The 20,967-nt window shown below is 34.4% G+C and overlaps 1 protein-coding gene across 1 annotated transcript in view; it reads left to right on the top strand.

Moving 5' to 3' along the window:
- The window catches only part of LRRTM4 (leucine rich repeat transmembrane neuronal 4), a 707,152-nt gene that overhangs the window by 510,213 nt on the left and 175,972 nt on the right, over positions 1–20,967 (top strand).

A 20,967-nucleotide genomic window follows, 5' to 3' on the forward strand; every position in this document is an offset into this window, starting at 1 on the left:
TTTATTTTTTTAAAGATTTTATTTATTTGACAGAGAGAGACACACAGAGAGAGAGAGGGAACACAAGCAGGGGGAGTGGGAGAGGAAGAAGCAGGCTTTCGGCTGCGGGCTTGATCCCAGAACCCTGGGATCATGACCTGAGCCTGAGGCAGATGCTTAATGACTGAGCCACCCAGGCCACCTGCACAAAAGCAATTTTAGATACTGTTCCTATTTTATTGATGTACGTATCCAGATGATACTTAGTGCCTTTATTTGCATAGTTTATTATTGTCCTAAATGAACAAGAATAATTTATGTAATAATGACATTTTATCAAATAGTTTGCTTACACAAATTTGTTTTCAAATGTTATAACATAGTATTTATTTGAAATGCTTAACAAATGCTTAACAAAATATTCAAGTGGTAGGGTCAAACATTACTCAAATGTAAACTCAAATACAAGAAAGCCAAGTCAGTTGTGAATAATGATTTTTGATTTGCAAACTGTGATAATTCTAAAAGTTAAGTATGCAAATATGCATTTACTTCAGGTCCTAAAAAACAAAAACAGTTTTCATTAAGTAGCTTAGAAATTAAAGATATTTATACTCAGACCATACATCAATTAATATGATCATATTATTTTTTTCTTTATCTTCTTGATGTGCTAGATTACACTAATTGATTTTTCGAATGTTGAACCAGCCCTGCATAGCTGAAATTCATCCCCCTTGGTCAGGGGGCATAGTTCTTATTATACACTATTGAATTTAATTTGCTGATATTTTATTGAGTAATTTTTGCCTCTATGTTTATGAGAGATATTGGTCTGTAATTTTCTTTTCCTTTTTTATAATATCTTAATTTCATTTTAGCATCAGGATAATATTGGCCTCATAAAATGCATTAGGAAGTGGTCCCTCTGCTTCTGTTTTCTGAAATAGATTATGGAGAGTTGGTATCATTTTTTCCTTAAATATTTGTAGGATTCCTCAATGAAACCATCTGGGCCTAATGGAAGGTTATTAATTATTGAATCAATTTCTTTTCTGGCTATAAGCCTATTCTCCTTATTTGAATTTTATTTGTTTGTATCTCTCAAGGAATTGGTTCACTTAATCTAAATTATCAAATTTATGGGTATAAAGTCGTTCATAGTATTTCTTTATTATTCTTTGAATGTCCATGGGATGACAAGTGAGGATCCCTTTTTCATTTCATGGCATTGGTAATATGTGTCTTTTCTCCTTTTCTTCTTGGGTAGCCTGGCTAGAGGTGTATCAATTTTATGGATCTGCTCAAAGACCTAGCTTTTGGCTTCATTTATTTTCTCTCTTGTTTTCCTGTTATCAATTTCATGAATTTCTGCCCTAATTTTTATTACTTATTTTCTTTCGCTCAATTTAAGTTTAAATTACTCCTCTTTCTTGAATGTCTTAGGTTAGAAATACGGTTTGTCAATTTGATGTCTTTCTTTTTTCCCAATATTTGCATTACTCAGACCATTCTAAAAGCATACTTTTTTTTTAATTTTCAATATATCAAACAATTTTAATATATAGTACAGATGCCTGTAGCATTATTGAGTTTGGGACTTAGGCACAGGGAAGAAAAAATTGTTAAATTTCAACACTCCTATTGGAGGATGGTATAAAAATATCAGAGGAAAATTTCAAATCTTCTGACTTTGGATATTATAGATTATTATATTGTGGTAGACCTGGAATTCATCATAAAATTATTTCCTTTAAATATCTCATTTTATATGTAGTCAATGAGACACTAATAAATCATAAATATATGCCTAATTGGATTGTTTCTTGCTTAATATGTTGTTATCCCCACTCTACCTCCAAATAAATTGAATTTTCTGTTCACAGCTGTAATCATTCATGTTGTTTAGCTTATAGGGTTTGTTTTTTAATTCCAGATCAATTCTGTCTATTTCCATGAAATTTGATCTAACATTATTTCTCTTATCCAAAATGCTATTGGATTTTGCCAATATTATGGGTACTTTCTTGTGATATGTCTGAAATATGGAAAAGCTATATCAACTAGTTATGCAAAATCCTAAGGCTTTAGAAACATAAAACGAAATTTCACCATCTCACTTTCTCCTTTTCCTTCCTCCTCCTCAAAAAAAAAAAAAAGATGCTTTTTCTAGAAATGTGAGTTTTACTTTAGAGCTTAGTCAACACTTAAAACATGCCTTCTAATTTTATAGGAAAAAATGAAATTCATTGTTTATTTGAATTTCTTCAGTTATTTCTGAATCAAAATGTTTTATCAAAGTGTTCTTGGCTATGTGTGTTTATTTTCTTTGTTGACTGATCGTGTTATTTGCCCATTTTCTAATGAGGGATGTATTTTAATTAATTACTTTATCAATAAATCTTTTTTCAGATTTCTCCTACTTTTTCTGGGTGGGTACAGTTGTGGGTGTGGATGGGTGGGTGTATTTTTTTCCCTCCTTTCCAAAATTTTTACTTCCATCTTTGTCAGGGTGATTTTCATTGGCCATGATTTCCAGAGCAGTGAATAATAAAAATAAGATCACCATACCCTTGACTTAAGTCTTAAGAAAACATCTAGGGTTTTACTATTTAATTTAATGTTGACCCTTGGTTTGTAACATACATATTGTTCTTTTAATTATACTTTTAAAATCCACTTTTAGTAATAATCATTCTTTCAAGAATGATAATTGAATTTTTAAATACTTTTTTTACTTTGAGTAAGATAATAACTAAAATTTTCATTCTTTGATCTATTAAATAATATTTATACAGAAGTTTTTGACATTCTTAAAAGAAAGAAATTGATTATGTGTTTTATATTTTAATATACTACTAAAATCTTGTTAGAATTCTGAATTGGATTTTCCATTTGCTTCTGTGATTGGGACTGATCTGAAGGTGAGTGTATGTGTGTGTGTATATATATATACACTAATTTTTAATTGACTTTTGGTTTCACAGTCATGATGGCATTTAAAAATATATTGGGAAGTTTGACATTTTTTAAAATGCTCTGATAGGGGTGCCTGGGTGGCTCAGTCATTAAATGTCTGCCTTTGGCTCAGGTCATGATCCCAGAGTCCTGGGATCGAGCCCTGGAGCAGGAAGCCCACTTCTCCCTCTACCACTCCCCTGCTTGTGTTACCTCTTTCGCTGTGTCTCTCTCTGTCAAATAAATAAATAAAATCTTTAAAAAAAAAAATGCTCTGATAATATTCAAGTAGCATTGCAATTATCCATGCCTTGATGTATTGAATGAGCTAACCTGTAATATCTTCTGGCATTTCTTCCATTATATTGTCTTTTTTTTTTTAGATTTTCTGCCTATTTTGGTAATAATATTTTATTTCATATTACACTAGAAAATAATCCATTTCAACAAAAATTTTGATTATATTACTCTAATATACTATGAGTTTGTTTATAGACTTATTTCATTTAATTTGATTTAAAAGTTAATACATTCACAGGTTAAAAAATGTGAATAGTAAAGGTTACTTCAGCTCTCAAGTTCAACACTTCATACCCAGTCCCTCTTTCAAGAGGGAAAAATACTCTTTTGTTGGTTATTGGCATAATTCTAAATATTTTCATTATACTTCTTTTTATATCTGATTTTATTAATCTAGGCAGCATATTATTATATAGCCAACAAAAATTAAGAGATGGGGGAAAGGAGGCCATATGATTATACAAGATCATAAATGTACAGCATTTATAACTGCCATCATCCATTTATCCGACAATATATTACTATTTTGTATTATAATCGTGGTATGTATCTGATCTTGTAGAAACTGTCTTTTTTTTTTTACAAAGAAAAAAATTTATTTATTTATTTTTTATTCTTATGTTAATCCCCATACATTACATCATTAGTTTTAGATGAAGTGTTCCATGATTCATTGTTTGTGCATAACACCCAGTGCTCCATGCAGAATGTGCCCTCCTCAATACCCACCACCAGGCTAACCCATCCTCCCACCCCCCTCCCCTCTAGAACCCTCAGTTTGTTTTTCAGAGTCCATCGTCTCTCATGGTTCGTCTACCCCTCCGATTCCCCCGCTTCATTCTTCCCCTCCCGCTACCTTCTTCTTCTTTTTTATTTTCTTAACATATATTGCATTATTTGTTTCAGAGGTACAGATCTGAGATTCAACAGTCTTGCACAATTCACAGCGCTTACCAGAGCACATACCCTCCCCAGTGTCTATCACCCAGTCACCCCATCCCTCCCACCCCACCCCCCACTCCAGCAACCCTCAGTTTGTTTCCTGCAATTAAGAATTCCTCATATCAGTGAGATCATATGATACATGTTCTTTCTCTGTTTGACTTATTTCACTCAACATAATACCCTCCAGTTCCATCCACGTCGTTGCAAATGGCAAGATCTCATTCCTTTTGATGGCTGCATAATATTCCATTGTATATATATACCACATCTTCTTTATCCATTCATCTGTCGATGGACATCTTGGCTCTTTCCACAGTTTGGCTATTGTGGACATTGCTGCTATAAACATCGGGGTGCACGTACCCCTTCGGATCCCTACTTTTGTATCTTTGGGGTAAATACCCAGTAGTGCAATTGCTGGATCAGATGGTAGCTCTATTTTCAACTTTTTGAGGAACCTCCATACTGTTTTCCAGAGTGGCTGCACCAGCTTGCATTCCCACCAACAGTGTAGGAGGGTTCCCCTTTCTCCGCATCCCCGCCAACATCTGTCGTTTCCTGACTTGTTAATTTGAGCCATTCTGACTGGTGTGAGGTGGTATCTCATGGAGGTTTTGATTTGGATTTCCCTGATGCCGAGCGATATTGAGCACTTTTTCATGTGTCTGTTGGCCACTTGGATGTCTTCTTTGGAAAAATGTCTGTTCGTGTCTTCTGCCCATTTCTTGACTGGATTCTTTGTTCTTTGGGTGTTGAGTTTGATGAGTTCTTTATAGATTTTGGATACTAGCCCTTTATCTGATATGTCATTTGCAAATATCTTCTCCCATTCTGTCGGTTGTCTTTTGGTTTTGTTGACTGTTTCCTTTGCTTTGCAAAAGCTTTTTATCTTGATGAAGTCCCAATAGTTCATTTTTGCCCTTGCCTCCCTTGCCTTTGGCGATGTTTCTAGGAAGAAGTTGCTGCGGCTGAGGTCAAAGAGGTTGCTGCCTGTGTTCTCCTTTAGGATTTTGATGGACTCCTGTCTCACATTGAGGTCTTTCAACCATTTGGAGTCTATTTTTGTGTGTGGTGTAAGGAAATGGTCCAGTTTCATTCTTCTGCATGTGGCTATCCAATTTTCCCAACACCATTTGTTGAAGAGACTGTCTTTGTTCCATTGGACATTCTTTCCTGCTTTGTCGAGGATTAGTTGACCATAGAGTTGAGGGTCCATTTCTGGGCTCTCTATTCTGTTCCATTGATCTATATGTCTGTTTTTGTGCCAGTACCATGCTGTCTTAATGATGACAGCTTTGTAATAGAGCTGGAAGTCCGGAATTGTGATGCCACCGGCTTTGCTTTTCTTAGAAACTGTCTTTTACAAAACTGTCCTCTCAAATATTTTCATTTGGTTATTCTCTCTCAAATCACTAGTGATTGGTAGTGATGTCAAAATCAAATTCAACCTCTCGGTTTTGAAGTATGTCCTTCCTTACCCAAATTGTTTACCACTCTAAGTCTCAAGTCAATCATCTGTGAAATGAAGTTATAATAGGGACTCCATAAGGCTATGATAGGGCTTAAAGTCAACATATATACATGCATTTAGCATAGTATGGTTATCTCTTATGTATATGAGCTACATCAAGGAGAAAAATACCAAAAAAACAAACAAAAAAATTATACCAGTAGATTGGAAGGACTTCATTGAAGAAATAGGTAATAGGCAAAGATAGTCCAAGTTCAGATAAGAACTACAGTTATTTTACTTTGCAACCTTAATAGTTAACAACATTTTGAGGATTGATGAAGAAAAGTAAAAGACTGCAAAAGCAGAATTTAGAGAAAAACCAAGGTAATATGGTGAAAGAAACTGCCATGTGGATATTTGATCTGTAGAATTGACTAGGAATCATGTACTATGCAAAAGAGGTTCAGAATATTTACAATTATGATGTAAATTTGGTCCATTTCCCACAATGTCTATACTCATAATCCTGTTGCAAAAATAAAATAAATAAATAAAAGTAATTTCATAGTAATGATCCTAAGGTTATGTCACATCCTAATATATCTGCTAATTTATCAAAGATTAAACTGCCTTAAGCAAAGTTCAAAATTATATTATTAACTAAAATTTTTTGAAAATCAGATATGCATATATTTATATTATGTATCACCCAGAGTCTGAGAGCCAAAATAGACTTTTGTCCTTAAGTGGTTTTAAACCCTCATTTTAGAAGTGAAAAAACTGATGCTCAGGAATCTGAAGTGATCCCGCTAATATAAAATTGCTTCTTAGAGTGTTGATCCAATATACATCCCATTTCTTATAGGTCTCTTGTGTTCAACTGTGTAGGTTACCCAGGATGCTTCTTTCCCTAACTATTCTGGTTAAAGATAAAATGAAGGAAATACATTACATTGATGTTTTTTAGTGATGGCAACCAGTCCTGGCCCCTGGTGATCAAATAACCATGTCCCTTAGAATATGTTTAGAGTAATGCAGGGACGTGTTAAAAACTTGTGGAAAATAAATAGCAAAATGTTTCACATTTTAAAAGGTGAATGTTAACTGGAGAATAAAATACTACAAATGTACAAATCTCTCATAAACCATATTTTATTGTTCTAAAATAATCCTCTTTATCAGCATATATCAGTCTTACTATTTCTAGACGTGATAACACCTTAGGGATTTTAATGTCTAAATTGGTAGTCACACTGATGTGCAAGGAATATAGGCACCGCCCTTATCCTTCCATGCACACATACACTGGAAAATATAGATTTGGCCTAAAATAAGTTGTATTGAGGACAACTCACAGACAGGAGTTTAGTAGGTGCAAAGGCCCCTGTCCTCCTATTAACCTGTGTAAAGGTATGTTGGGCCTAGAACATGGTGAACTTCAGGAAAGGAACCTTGAGTCTCTTCCCTAATTACCTCACTCCCACAGTGCTGCTTTACCTATTTTTAAGGATTTTAGGAAGACTGTTAGGAAGTAACAAGGAGACCTTTCTCTGGCAAAATGGCACTGCTAGAAAAAAAGGGAAGAGTCACAAGCCAGACTGGGGTTGCCTGTATACAGAGGTCACTAGCTTCAACTGGAAACTGTGATTTTTCCATTCAGCCAACTCAATCTTGCTGAGCCAGTGAATTATAAAATTACCAAAAGGTGGAACCAGGGATGTAGGCACAAGTTTTCTCTCTGCTCTTATGCAGAATCCATTTCTGTTAATTGCAAAAGGCATGGTTATGATGTTTTGTCCCTGAATTGAAAAACTAACATTCTTTGTTATTTTTGCACAGACTGGATGAGGGCCTGATAATTGTTGCAAATCTTGGAGAAAAATGTGTAAAATTGTTGCATTTTTCCCATTAAACAAATCCTTTCCTTAGATTTCTGTTTCTTCCATTTCCTACATTTAACCAAGAATTTCTGTTGGAGGTAATGTCTTCAAGTGTTTAATGTTTATTCCTGAATCGGCAGCACATTTATAATGTGAGCCTGGTTATTTTTCAACAAATATAAGGTCAATTTAGTAAGAACAATTTCACACATAAAAGAAAGTATTTTAAGTATCTAAACTTAAAAATGTCAGGATTTTATAGTAGTAATTCCACTTTGGATTTAAAAAGCTCAGAGCATTTCCTGGAATACCAAACTAAAAATCTTTAATTATTTTTCAATTCGCCTCATGGATACAAGTGACAGTAAATGGGTGCTCGCTTCAGCAGCACATATACAAGTAACAGTAAATGGTAATTAATGGGAATTATTTCTATAAAAATGTAGAATATATTATACTGTGTTTATAGGAACATTGATTCTTTAATTTCTGTAGAATATAACTTAAGTAGTTGGATAATTCACCAACTAAATGATATTTAGGCGTACCTAAAAATTGCTGCTTTTAATAATAATGCAATAAGACTGGGAGGTATTTCTTTCCATGGGGACACAATGTCAATTTCATATCCCTCAAGGTTTGCTAATATGTTTCATTGTTTCAAGCTGTTATGGAATGAAGATCACTATAATTGTTAATTAAAAGTCTATACAGCAAAACATTAGGAAGTATTTTGATCCACACTTCTATATTTAGTTCTGGTTTTAAACATGTTTTGGCATAGTCTATTTACTTCTCTGCAATTCAGAGCTATTAATTCACACTTGAGGATTTCCAGATGAAAAAAATTTCTTTATTGAGAGGTGGTGGAGAATTGGAGAGTCTTAAGGATGATTACTTTGCCAAGAGTTTTAAAAATTAATTGTGGTCAGCTCAAACTGGTCTCTGAAACTCTGATATTTGAGCAGATTTCAGGATAATGATAGCTGTTCAAACTATTTCCCATGGTAGGAAAATAAAATGTTATTTAAAAGAGAAGAAATCAAGAAAATCTATAGGATCTCATAAATTTCATATAGCAGAGGCAAAAGTAGAACTTTATTTTATAACCTTAATCTTTCAAATCAGAGGACAAACTGTCACTGAATATCTATCCAGCTATCTAGCCACTCTTTAATCTTTGTCTGAATTGCCCCAGTCTTCAAAAACATATATTGATCTACTTTCCGCAAATAGTTGTTAATGTTTTGTGACTGTCATCAAGACATAGGAGAGATGCATCAACAAAGAACAGAATTACATGGGAATGCACTGTTTCATCATTTCAGCCATAACCACCCAACTCCTTTTCCACCCCCTTTCCACGTTCTGGAAAAGAACAAGACTGTCCAAGTGCCTGAACTATGCAGATGGCCAAGGCCCATTTCCTGATGACCACTCAACTACACACCTCTCTCAAAAGGAAAATAAGTAATTAGATTCTGAAAAGTCACTTAAGATAGCCAATCCTTGATTTATTTCTCACCTGGGCAGAGACAGGTCTGGAATTACAATAGGTTATTTTCTTGATGTATAAAATGTTGGCAAGCTAACATATTTGTGAAGTTCACTTCTAATATTGCAACAAAGCCTTATTATAGCTGTTGGGAACTTCAAGATTCAAAAGCGATGGTGTGAACAAATCTTTTATGTTTCGGTGGCATCTCCTCCCTGTGCAAAGATTTCCAATTATATTAAATAAATATTTATTCACACATGCCACCTGAAAATAAACACCACTGCCTATTAATCTTAGATGATCAGAAAAGTCAATATATTATACCATCCAATAAGGGGAAATGTTTTTATCCTACTATTGTAATATATAAAAATGAAAATATGTAATGAGTTAATATATTTGCACCATGGGTACTGATAGGCAGATCGAAAATAGAATTTTGCATTCTCTCTAATCTTTCACAAATATTGATTCTAAAATCCCTTGGAAAAATAAATCATCTTATTGTATTACTTTAATTTTCCCCACAGTCCCAGCACAATATATTATGCATAGTCATTATTCAGTAAAAATGGTGTGCATTTATTGTTTACAACATGACAAACATTCTACTAAGCACTTTACATATATTTCTCAATTTAAACCTCATAAGAATGATATAAGTTCAGATATTTTAAGAGATTTGATTATAAACTTACAGAGATTTTATTTTAAAAGAAAAAAAATCTTGCATAGGGTTACACATCCAGGAAATGCAGTCAGGTTTAAAACTTATGAAGTTCTAGAGTTCTCTTAACCTTTACAGTATCTTGACCCTCAGGAAATGATTGTTAAGTAACGGTGATCCTGAAAAGGATATCTGGTATTCGTGTGTGTGTGTGTGTGTGTGTGTGTATCAGAAAGAGAGAGAGAGAAAGGAGTAATAATGTGAGAATTTATGATGAAAATGCCATATATAGCTGGCCATATTTTTATGACATAATTTTTGACACTAGAAATCATCACTAAAGAGATTGTGCAAGTCCATACTGCTTTAGTGTTCTTTTAGATGGAACAACTTATACATCTAAAATCTCAACTTTTTCTAATAATAATAATGTTTATTTTTATAAAGTTCAAAAATAGAAAGTCATAAAATAGAAGAATTAAAATCTCATTTAATTCTACTGTTCCTGCACAGATAATATATAATATTGTATAATAAATATTATATATAGCCTTTTATATACAATGGATAATTTATAGTATGGTGATCAATTTGTATTTTTTTAACAAATTGATGATCTTACTGTGAATTCTCTCTTGTAACATTGTTTTACTGAACCAATATATTTGGAACATTTATCCATAATATGAAATAATCTATCATTTTTAACGTGATATATGATTCCCTCTTTGAATATGTTAGAATTGGATTAGTTTCTTACTGTCTGGTAATTAGAAGGATGGAGAGGAAGATACAGTGTGGGCAGTCCTAGTGAAATAACTTGACTTTTGGGTTCTTATTACTTATAGTCTAGAGAAGTCAATGTGGTATCAGGCAATTTCCAATAGTTTTCTGTTTGGCCATATTTTCATTTCTAATACACAGTAAACCACTGGTAACGAAGGTGATAACAATAGAAGTGGTCTGCCCCAAGTGCAGGCAATAATGGGATACATCATTTGTAGAGATTTTTAAAATAATAATAATAAAAGTTTGCCTTTTTCAAATCATCATTCACTACCATTTAAAACAATTTAAGTCATAAAATAGTCTTCCCTGCCTGGATGTGGACCCCCCACACACACACATACACCTTTTTTTTTTTTTAGATTTTATTTATTTGAGAGAGTGAGAGAGAGCGAGAGAGTGTGCACAAGAGGGGTAGGGTCAGAGGGAGAAGCAGACTCCCCACTGAGCAGGGAGCCCAATGCGGGACTCGATCCCAGGACTCCGGGACCATGACCTGAGCCAAAGGCAGTTGCTTAACCAACTGAGCCACCCAGGCGCCCTACACTTTTTGGTTATACCACTGCACCTTACCATTAGAGTCATACTCCAAAGGCTACCAAGGTAAAGGAAGAGCTGCATCACACACTGCCTTTAAATTCTGGGTAGCCAACATGAAATACTTAGGACAGCTTATTGTGTATTATGTTCACACATATTGTCTCATTTTTTTTTTCCAGTAGGCATGTGCTTTGTCTGTTTCATGTACTACCTTCTCCTCTATATCTTCCCTATTTAAATTAAGGGACATAGCTTTGTTCTTCCTAGCTTTCTTATGTGCACTTTTAAAGGAACAAAACTTATTTTTAAGAGGTACATAATGTCTCTTACATCTTCTATCTTCTTCTTTTACCAGCAATGTTTTGGTATTTGTGATATTAGAGCTTAGATAGCAGCCTTTATGCCCCACCTCTAATACTGATGTGGAGTTTTTTTTTTTTTCTGTATTTATGGTGCCTTCTTCATTTTAATATTTTTCTAGGAAGAAAAATATTGCTAGATACCTATGTTTAAATTGCAATTATCTGCACTATGACATTTATTTTTAATTTCATATCGTGACCAACACATGATATAATTTTAAAATTTGAGAACATACCAAGAGTATCCAAAAGAGTATTTTAATAGAATACATTGGGTGGAAATTAGAGGAAGGTTTGAAATTTCAAATTTTAGCACCGGGTAACAAATCATAATTAGCCAAAGGGACACTCTACACTTAGAGGTGTGATGACCCTGATGTAGTCAGAAAACAGTTCAATATTCTAGAGAAGAGGCAGTTGGGGAATCGCTAAAAATGTGACCCCTACCTCTAAGTTTCCCTTTCAGCACCAAGGACAGTCCACCTTGGGTTCTTCATGGTCTACAGGATCATTTTCCTAGCAATAAGCCTTAAAAACTAGTCCAGCAAGATACTTACTGGGGCCGTAGGTAGATGAGGAGATTTCAAGAATAAAAAGTCTGAGGAAAACTGCGTATTCTATCTTCCTATTTAACCATATAATTCTTCTTTCATTTAGTACCTGTTAATATCCTATAGGACTACTGTTCCTTAGAACACACCTTCAAAAATTCTGCTCAACAACTGGAAGGCATGGGTTACATATTTAGCTTTAGATCAGGCTTTAGTCATGTTTACCAGAAGGTAGCATATGGATACTTTCCTTCAGTAAAAGGGAAGTTAAGGGAAGTGATTGTACAGGGTGCATCCTCCAAATCACTTGCCATTCTTTATTTTCTAGGATATCTGAAGCAGTGTAAGAATTCCCTCACTAAGGTATATCTAACTTGACATTAGTCCTCATGGATGGAAATATCCATTTTCACCTGTCTTTGATGACAGGATAATCCTTTAGAACTTAGAATCTTTGTGTGTTTCCAAAGCATGTGGCATAAGTTCTTACAGAGTTTCTACCTGTTCAGTCAGTTTTGGTGACTAGGCAATAAATCCCAAAGCATAACCTGTGGATCTTTTATATCCAAAATGCTTAGGTGTCTCAATAAAAACTCAGATTTTTTTTTTCTTAACATAATGAATTGCAGTATCTGGGGAGTGAGAATATGATGACTACAGTTTTAGCAGCATCTCAGTTAATTCTTATACTTGTTAAGGCTGTGGAACCACTGACCCAAATTACTAAATAGTGTTTATTTTTTAACTGAATCCTTAGATATGTCTTGAGGTTCTCCATGTGAGTGGAATCTTGTCACACTGCCATCCCCTCCTGCTTCATGGACATGAACTTTCTGATCCAGAAGCTTTGGTTTAGTTGAAAAACTGACAGTTATAGAGACTTGGTAAGAAAGAGACCCTGAGACCCTCATAGACTCAAGTTTTGAGTTCTGCGTCCCAGAAAGGAAAAGCAAAAGAGGACTGTAACAGTTGGTTGAGTGGAAAGATTTCCTCAGATCCCATTAGCCAATCAAGAAAATAACCTCAGGCCTTTGAGGTTTCAGTTTGCATCTTAGTCAGAAAACTATGTCCTACAGGCCAAATCGAGCTCACCGTCTGTTTTTGTGTATAATTTTTTTTGGAACATAGTCATGCCCTTTCATTTACTTATTGCTCATGGCTGCTTCCATGCTACAATGGCACAGTTGTTTCAACAGAAGCCATCTGGCCAGCGAAACCTAAAATATTCACTATCTGGCCCTTTACAGAAAAGTCTTACCAATCCCTGGTCTAGTATCATTTTGTTCTAGGTGTATTATCAGTTTAGAGGAAGTTTTATCTTACATTCAGTGAAACATGAAAGCTATCCAAGATCTGTTTGCTTAATTGAAATAAAACCAAGAACATAGATGAGGTTCTTGGGTTCTGGAGGTTGGGATCAGGGGCAGTGTGGAGCCTGCAGAGGCTCATTGTATCTTGCATGGAAATGGATGCTAAGTTTATTTCTCATGGTATTTAGTATTTAAACAACTATGAAACTGGCTGCGGTAGAAGGATGAAATGTCCTAATTCAAACATTCAATTTCTCATTATAAGATTTCCTCCTCTGGGTAAGGGTGGATGCCTTACAAGGTTTGTCCTGTCAGATGATTATAAGGCTCAGTGTCCACCTTTGAGTTGGAAAATCTATCAACACTCAATGCCAGAGAGCTACAGAGTCAGCCTTGTAACTTCCATCACTCAAGAGATTCTATAACAATTGTTTTCTGGTTTGCGTTCTGCATTCTTGCAAAGAGATTGTCACAAGAACTTTGGCACGAAAGTTATGGCACAGGCTTTCTGCCTCAGCCCTGGATGCATGTGGTTAGTTTCCCTGTAAATATTTGATGTCATATTAAGGGAAAGCGTGGGGAAATGTTTCATCCCATGGAATTTTGTACTTGATAAGACATATCTTTGCCACCTTGTGAGTCATATCAAGTGTTAAAGCTGATCTTATTGTCTCAGAGATGCTCAAGGCTTACAGCTGAGAATAGCTGAAACTGGAACCAATGACAACAGAAGATTTGAGGCCAATTAAAATAAAAGCATATATCTTCTCAAGGGAAAACTGAGCTAGCTGGCTGAATTAGGAAAGTCATATTATAAGCATCTATGTTTTGAAAACCATATGACTGTGTGCCATTGTGAAAAACTTGGATTATTACTTCTCATATTCAAGCCTTCTCATCCTGTTAATACAAACTGGAGTGAATTTATAGTCATTTTCTCGGTGAATTCACCTTCCAGCAGTGGACCCTGAAATACTATTAAATCAGTTTAGGAGTGCTTGGGTGGCTCAGTCAGTTAAGCATCTGCCTTTGGCTCAGGTCATGATCCCAGGGTTCTGGGATGGAACCCCACATCGGGCTCTCTGTTCAGCGGGGAGTCTGCTTCTCCCTCTGCCTCTGCTGCTCCCCCTGCTTGTGCTCTCTCTCTCTGTCAAATACATAAAATCTTAAAAGAAAAAATCAGTTTAAAACTTTCAAGAAAGGGAAGCCAAATATGATCATCCAAATTTGCCCTAGATTAAAGGGTAAATTAATGCATTGAAAATGAAGAATCTTCTTGAAATTTTTAAAGTTAGATTTAAAATTTGTACAGAATCTCCATTAAAGCTAATACATTTTCTTGTTATTTTAGAAAGTAAAACAATATTTCTTACCTTGACGTTCTTAAGTTATGCCTCCCCTGCTGTGAAAGAAAAGCCCAGAAAAAATTATTTGGAATAGAAAGAAGATGTAGTCCAGTGACCTGTTTTCCTGTAATTAACTGAGAAAATATCTTCTCATTACGGAAAGTAGAGCTGAAAAGAAATTGTGCTTGTGGATAGAGTGGGAAGTCTTAAAAAGTGAATGGAAAAGAGGCCACTTTTAGCAGAAGTTAATACGCAAATCAACTTCACTCTCCTAATCATTATACTTACCCATTTGCCCTTTAAATTGACTGCATGTTGATCAGCAGAATCATGGGACAAACATTTCTAGTTGTTAATCACTCCAGATTTATTTGTTTATTTATTTGTCTGTTTGTATGTTTGTTCAGTATTGAGATATAATTGACATACATTATATTAGTTTCAGGTGTACAACATAATGATTTCATCTTTGTACATATGGTGAAATGATCACCATAATAAGTCAAGTTAACATCCATCACTCCACTCTAGTTTTGTTATTTCTTGATGTTTGTAAGACTACTTTTAAAATTTGGGACAAGTGAAAAGAATTTATTTATGTGCATTTTCACTTAGTAATTTTTTTCCAGCTATTATTCAGAGAACAGCTGATCTATCAGTTGACTCTTGTATAAATCCTCTAGTGCTGAAATCATCATTAAATTACATGTGTCACACTTATTATATTTTATTTTTTCCTTAATATAGAAAAATGCTAATATGCAGATCTATTCTTAAATCACATTGATATATTCCTCCTCCAAAGTGTTGAAATGAACTAGAACAGACTGCACATGAATACATCTGTCTGGTCTATTTGGAGAGACATTGTCAGGAAAACAATGAGGTTTTCCTGACATCTGGGCAACTCAACTTCATTTTAGCTTCATTAATGATGTACATTTAGATATCAGGCAAAACAGCCTCTGAATAACTCAATTATACTATGTATTAATGGTGATAACAAAGCTCTTTCCAGGAAGGCAAGAGAATATGCCACTAAGTATGCTCACCCTAGTAATTGCTTGAGTCTGAACTGCTTCCATTCAAATAGACTAATGAACTGCTTCCATTCAAACAGACTAATGTACTTCCAGATAGCATTTCATTAATTCCCAATCAGTAAACCATTAACGATTCAGAAGACATTATTATTAAATAATCCAAATCTTATATTTTCAGGAGACTTTTATTGCTTGTCCTTGTGATAAGCTTTATAATTATTCAGAATTAGAAGAGCCAAACTACATTCTGAATATGTTAGTAAAGATACAAACATATAACTCAACCAGTTACGGAGTATTTGTCATTTTTCATTCAAACATAAACATAAACTCTGGAAGCAATAAATTAATGTTCTATAGCTTTCAGTGGTGTGGAAATATCATGTTTTATCACTGAAGGTATATTTTATGAGAGACTGCCGCATTGGCACATTTAAAATCATCAGCTTGTCTTATATTTACTTCAATACAAGGACAACTGATTCTCAGGCACCAATTATGGTCAAACTTAGGAATACTGGAATAGGAAGAGTTTTGTTGGCATTTTTGAAAGGGAAGAATAATGTTCAGAAATGTATTTCTTTGAAGTAGTTGCACACATATTCTGAAGGTTACTTTTTTGTGTATAATTATTCTCATAATGTTATATCTACATTTCTATTCAGCCGGCACCATTTATTGGCACTGAGTAAAAGAATAGCAAAATAAAGTTCCTGACTTCATGTAGTTAAAATTTAAATATGGCAAAGCCCCTTCTAGAAAGCACTTTCGACTGCAACTGCTCTTTAGGATTTAATTTTTTTTAATAAGAATTGGGTCAGATTCAATATTCCCCATTTTTTACATTAAAAATGTAAAGGGGCACAAGTTAAACTATATGCAGAACACAGTGATTTTTTGTTTGTTTTTAACTATTTGTAAAAGCTACTATCTGAAGGTTTGGACAGCAATCTGTTTTGGTCCAAGTGGTGTTCTATTAAGCAAAAGAGTCTGTATTGCCTTGATCTACCAAAGGATTCACTTTTTTCTCTAACCTTTTCAATTCAGGTACAATATTCATGTTCTCAGTTTTGAAGGTTAATAGAATTTTTAAAAATAACTCCCTTTACTTTGCACTGGATGGAGTTTGGAACTGTAAGCAGGGATGATTTTCTGCCATATGCTTGGTTAAATTGAGCTGCTTAAGTGTGAGGTTATGTTGTATTTGCAATGGATTCCATCCCAATACCTGGAGGGCCTGGGTGCATATGCCTTTAGGTAGACATGAGCTGAAATGTGGTGATACCATAGAGGCCTCTGAGGTGACATGTTATGATGTGCTTCTAGACTATTCTTTGGAACTATGAGTTGCTCCTGCCTTTTTCTTGGCAAAGCTGTTTAAGGATTACTGAGCTCTCAGGGATATGCTCAGATATCTCGGAGGGCTTTCTTAACTCTTTCTCATGGTTTGCCATTGTTATTACTCTTTTCATCATTTGAGGATCCACTTCTCTTTGCTTGTACCATGGACATACTCTCACTCATTCTTGTCAAGCTTGTGCCTCTTACTGCTGACTTCTTACTGTCTACTCATTTTACATTTTTTTTTCTGTCTTATCTCTTATTTTTCCTACATACTTTTCCTGTGGCTCTTAATTTTGGCTAAAATGGGACTTGGTCTATGATCTTGACCAGTCAATGATAATGCTGCTTACCTTCTTTCTGTTAAAAGTTATTGCATTTTTCCTACATTTTTCTAATAGTATCATCGTCAGTATTTTATATCAAAATAAATAACATGTGTACAACAGCCCAAGGTGATTTCGACTATTTCACTGCGCTCAGTGGTGACAATTCTGTTAGATATGAGCAAATTATCACAATAACAGGGAAGTAACACATTTTACAGATAGATCAACTGAAACACAAAGAGACTGCATATAAGGAAAGAGTCAGATCTTTCCACATCCTTTGGTCACTGAGCATCACCATTTCTCTGCTAATGTTTTTGGCACATTTTCCATGCCACCCCCAACAGCTGAAGTTCCTTTCATCCATCAAGTCTGGCTGAAAATGTTATATCTTCTATGAAGTGTTCTGTGAACTATTCAAGCAGAAAGAATTGTTCTTTCCTTGGGTTACTTTGTTCTAACCCCTCATAGAGCAGATTTTACATTGTATTATATTTAGTGGTATATTGCTCTGCATGTACTTTATTGGGAATTCCATGAGAGTGAGCAGGCTGACTTCTTCATATTGCATCCCAAGTGTTTAACAAAGAGACAGAAACTTAATAACTATTCATTTACTTGAACTCATTTTTGAAAAATTATCTCAGATTCAGTGTTGCCTCCAGTAGCTGAAGATGGCTAAGAAACAGAGAAGTGGGGTTGATATATTTTTATTAGCTAAAGCACTGTTTATTTTCCTCCAAATCACTCTATTTCTCTTAATTGTATGAAATGGTTGGATTTGAGTGTAAATATGGAATATTCACTAGAGAGAATTAAACCCATCAATCATGTAAAACAAATATGGCTCTTGGAAAGACTTAATCACCACAGTCTTCAAATTTCACACAGATAGCTTAATTTAAAATCAGTAAAAAAATATTTTAAATCAAATCCACCAAATATCATGTATTCTTTACCAAAAAATGTATAAAATCTAGTTGTGATTAATGGCATTATTATTAGTCCCAAATCTCATTACTGAGTATTGCTGAATTTACTTGCAGTTCAATGTTTAAATATAGTAAGATTAAAACTATTCAATGAGTCCTTATAACTTGTGGCAAAGCATTATTACTTCCTCCAATTGCTACTGTAATAATATTAATCATAATGAATTCCTTTGAAATTCAGTGAAGCAGTAATATATTATTCCATATGCATTTCCACTATAAATTAGCTCTAGTGACATAACTGCCTAAGAGCTATTATTAAGTTACTATATAACACCTGCCGAATCATAATCAGACCAAGGAATTGATTCCAAATGAAATTACTATGACCAGTTCTAGTGGAAATGGAAATCAGATAAATGAAAAAAGATGAGATATCCTAAAATAAAGTATTTCTAAATAGTGTAAGATTATTAAATTTCCTTTGCAATTAGGTCCAAGAGACTTCAATGAGAAAAGATTAAAATGCAAAGACATTTGTCTTCACCTGACAAAACCCAAGAGAGTTCAGTCATGTAGGTTACACACCTCTCAAGTCTAATTAAATGGTGGAAAGGATTTATGGGTACAATAGGACCATAGCCCCAAGGTGTATTTGTCAGCACCTCTTTCTGTAAAGTTTCCTGCTCACAATAGCAGCAAGTAATGAGGGCAGGAAGAGACAAAAGACAGTCCTGTCCCTCTTGTCACCAAATGGATTTTCCACGTTGTGATGTGGGTTACTTGCTGTTGCCCCACAACAGTATTTGGGGATCTCTGTCCTAAGTCAAAGTTTCTTTCCTCTCAATTCTGTTGTGAATAAAATAGACTGAGGATCTGCTAAAAGAGAAAACTGCAAAAGCCAACTCGTAGTATTTAATTTTACAAGATGCTCTAGTACAGGACATGAGGGAGGAAGACCCAGGTATCTGGGCAGCTCATAATTATTTGATGAGTCACTTTCCTTTCTTTTGTTTGGTCTTTGCTAAGAATCTAGTGTAATTGTGCCTATTCTTTCAAATCTGTGAGTAAAAAACACATTTTCATAGTGTGATTAGTGAATATACTGGATTAATTTTACTGCTACTCCTTTCTAATAGGCAGCACTCTCTACGGTAGGTTGTCATAATTAGAATGCTGCTTATATGTGTGTGCATGCATGCATGTGTACAAACATCTTTCCATTTGTCTATGTGTCTGTCTGTGTAAAGAAGTCTCATTTCTCAGTTTATCTGTAGATAGATTTTTTTGAACATACAAACATTAATTAGATAAGGTGGGGTTAGGAACTAAGTAAGGCTTGAATATTTTTGATATGGTGTTGATATATATTAAATGTCATTATTCCCACATTACTGTGTTTAGTTTATAATGATTATTCCTTAGAAGAATCTAGCTTCAAATCCAGGCATGTTAATTTACTGGATTTGTTATTCTAGGCAAGCTATGCATCCTATCTAATGTTGTTCTAAACTTTCTCCTCTCTATAATGGGGAGATATTAGTAACATTAGATATTATGAGGTTTAAATAGGAGAAGTCATATTTCATCTTAGTGTAGCCTCAGGATCATTGAAAGCAATCAATAAATATTAGTTCTAATTCTGCTGCTACTTATTATTATCAACTTCTCACTGTCTTATTCTGATTGATTTTCAGTTGAAAAGCACATTTAGCCTTTTAAGTGTTTTATTTTTCCTATCTCAAACCTCAGCATTTCCTTGACATTCCCAGATCAGGAACTGGGAGTTCAAAATCCCTCCTCCCTTCATCCAATATCAGTGATTCCATCATACTTATGAATTAAATTTCATCATTCTAACTATTTTAGACTTCTTGATTTGCAAATCTATAATTATTCTCTCCTCTCAAGCCTTCCTAGCCATACTGTAATCTTTCCAAAGGAAGAAATTTGGTCTTTTGTTCTCCTCCCCCAACCTGGGTATGACAAATGTACCTCATTTCTCAGAAAGGACATATTTTAAATATGGAGCATATGTAAATTCATGTATATTGAACGATGCTTCAAATGGCATTTTAAAATTCCAATAAAACTTTACAGAAAAAAAACCTCTCCTTTTTGTGTTGTATAATTTTGAAGATTATAGACCAAATTCTTACTGTAAGTATGAGTTAGCAAAGCATTTAACTTTTGTTACATGCCTACTGTGTTGCTGTAACTAGCCAGGCTTTATGTCTACTATTGTATTTATTCCTTCAATGAGTCCAGCAATGCAGAGATTATTATCCCAATTTTAAAGATGAAAAAGTTGAGGTTCAGAGATAACTGGGTCTGTTCATTCAATATTAGGAAGTGAGAGTTGCTCACTCTTTTTGGTGCATGTTTAATCACATCCAGCTGCTAAGGTCTCTTCCAACACTAAAGTCTCACCTTTGCCTTTGTATCTGTCTATAGCCTTATTTTTAAATACATGCAAGGTGTCTTCTTAACAAGCAAGCAAGAATAGTTTTTATATTTCTCATCTATTTGTTGTGATTTTAATTTCGCCGTATAGTATGTCTTAGTCTGTTTGACTAAGAAAAAAAATAACACAGATTGGTGGCTTAATATAAGTAATCAAAATTTATTTCTCACAGTTCTAGAAGCTGTGAAGTCCAAGATAAAGGCACTGGTAGATTTGATGTCTGATGAGACCCACTTCCTGATCTATAGACTGCTCTCTTTTCAACATGTCCTCACATGGTAGA

The sequence above is a fragment of the Neomonachus schauinslandi genome, chromosome 10, assembly GCF_002201575.2.
Source record: "Neomonachus schauinslandi chromosome 10, ASM220157v2, whole genome shotgun sequence".
Taxonomy (NCBI): domain Eukaryota; kingdom Metazoa; phylum Chordata; class Mammalia; order Carnivora; family Phocidae; genus Neomonachus; species Neomonachus schauinslandi.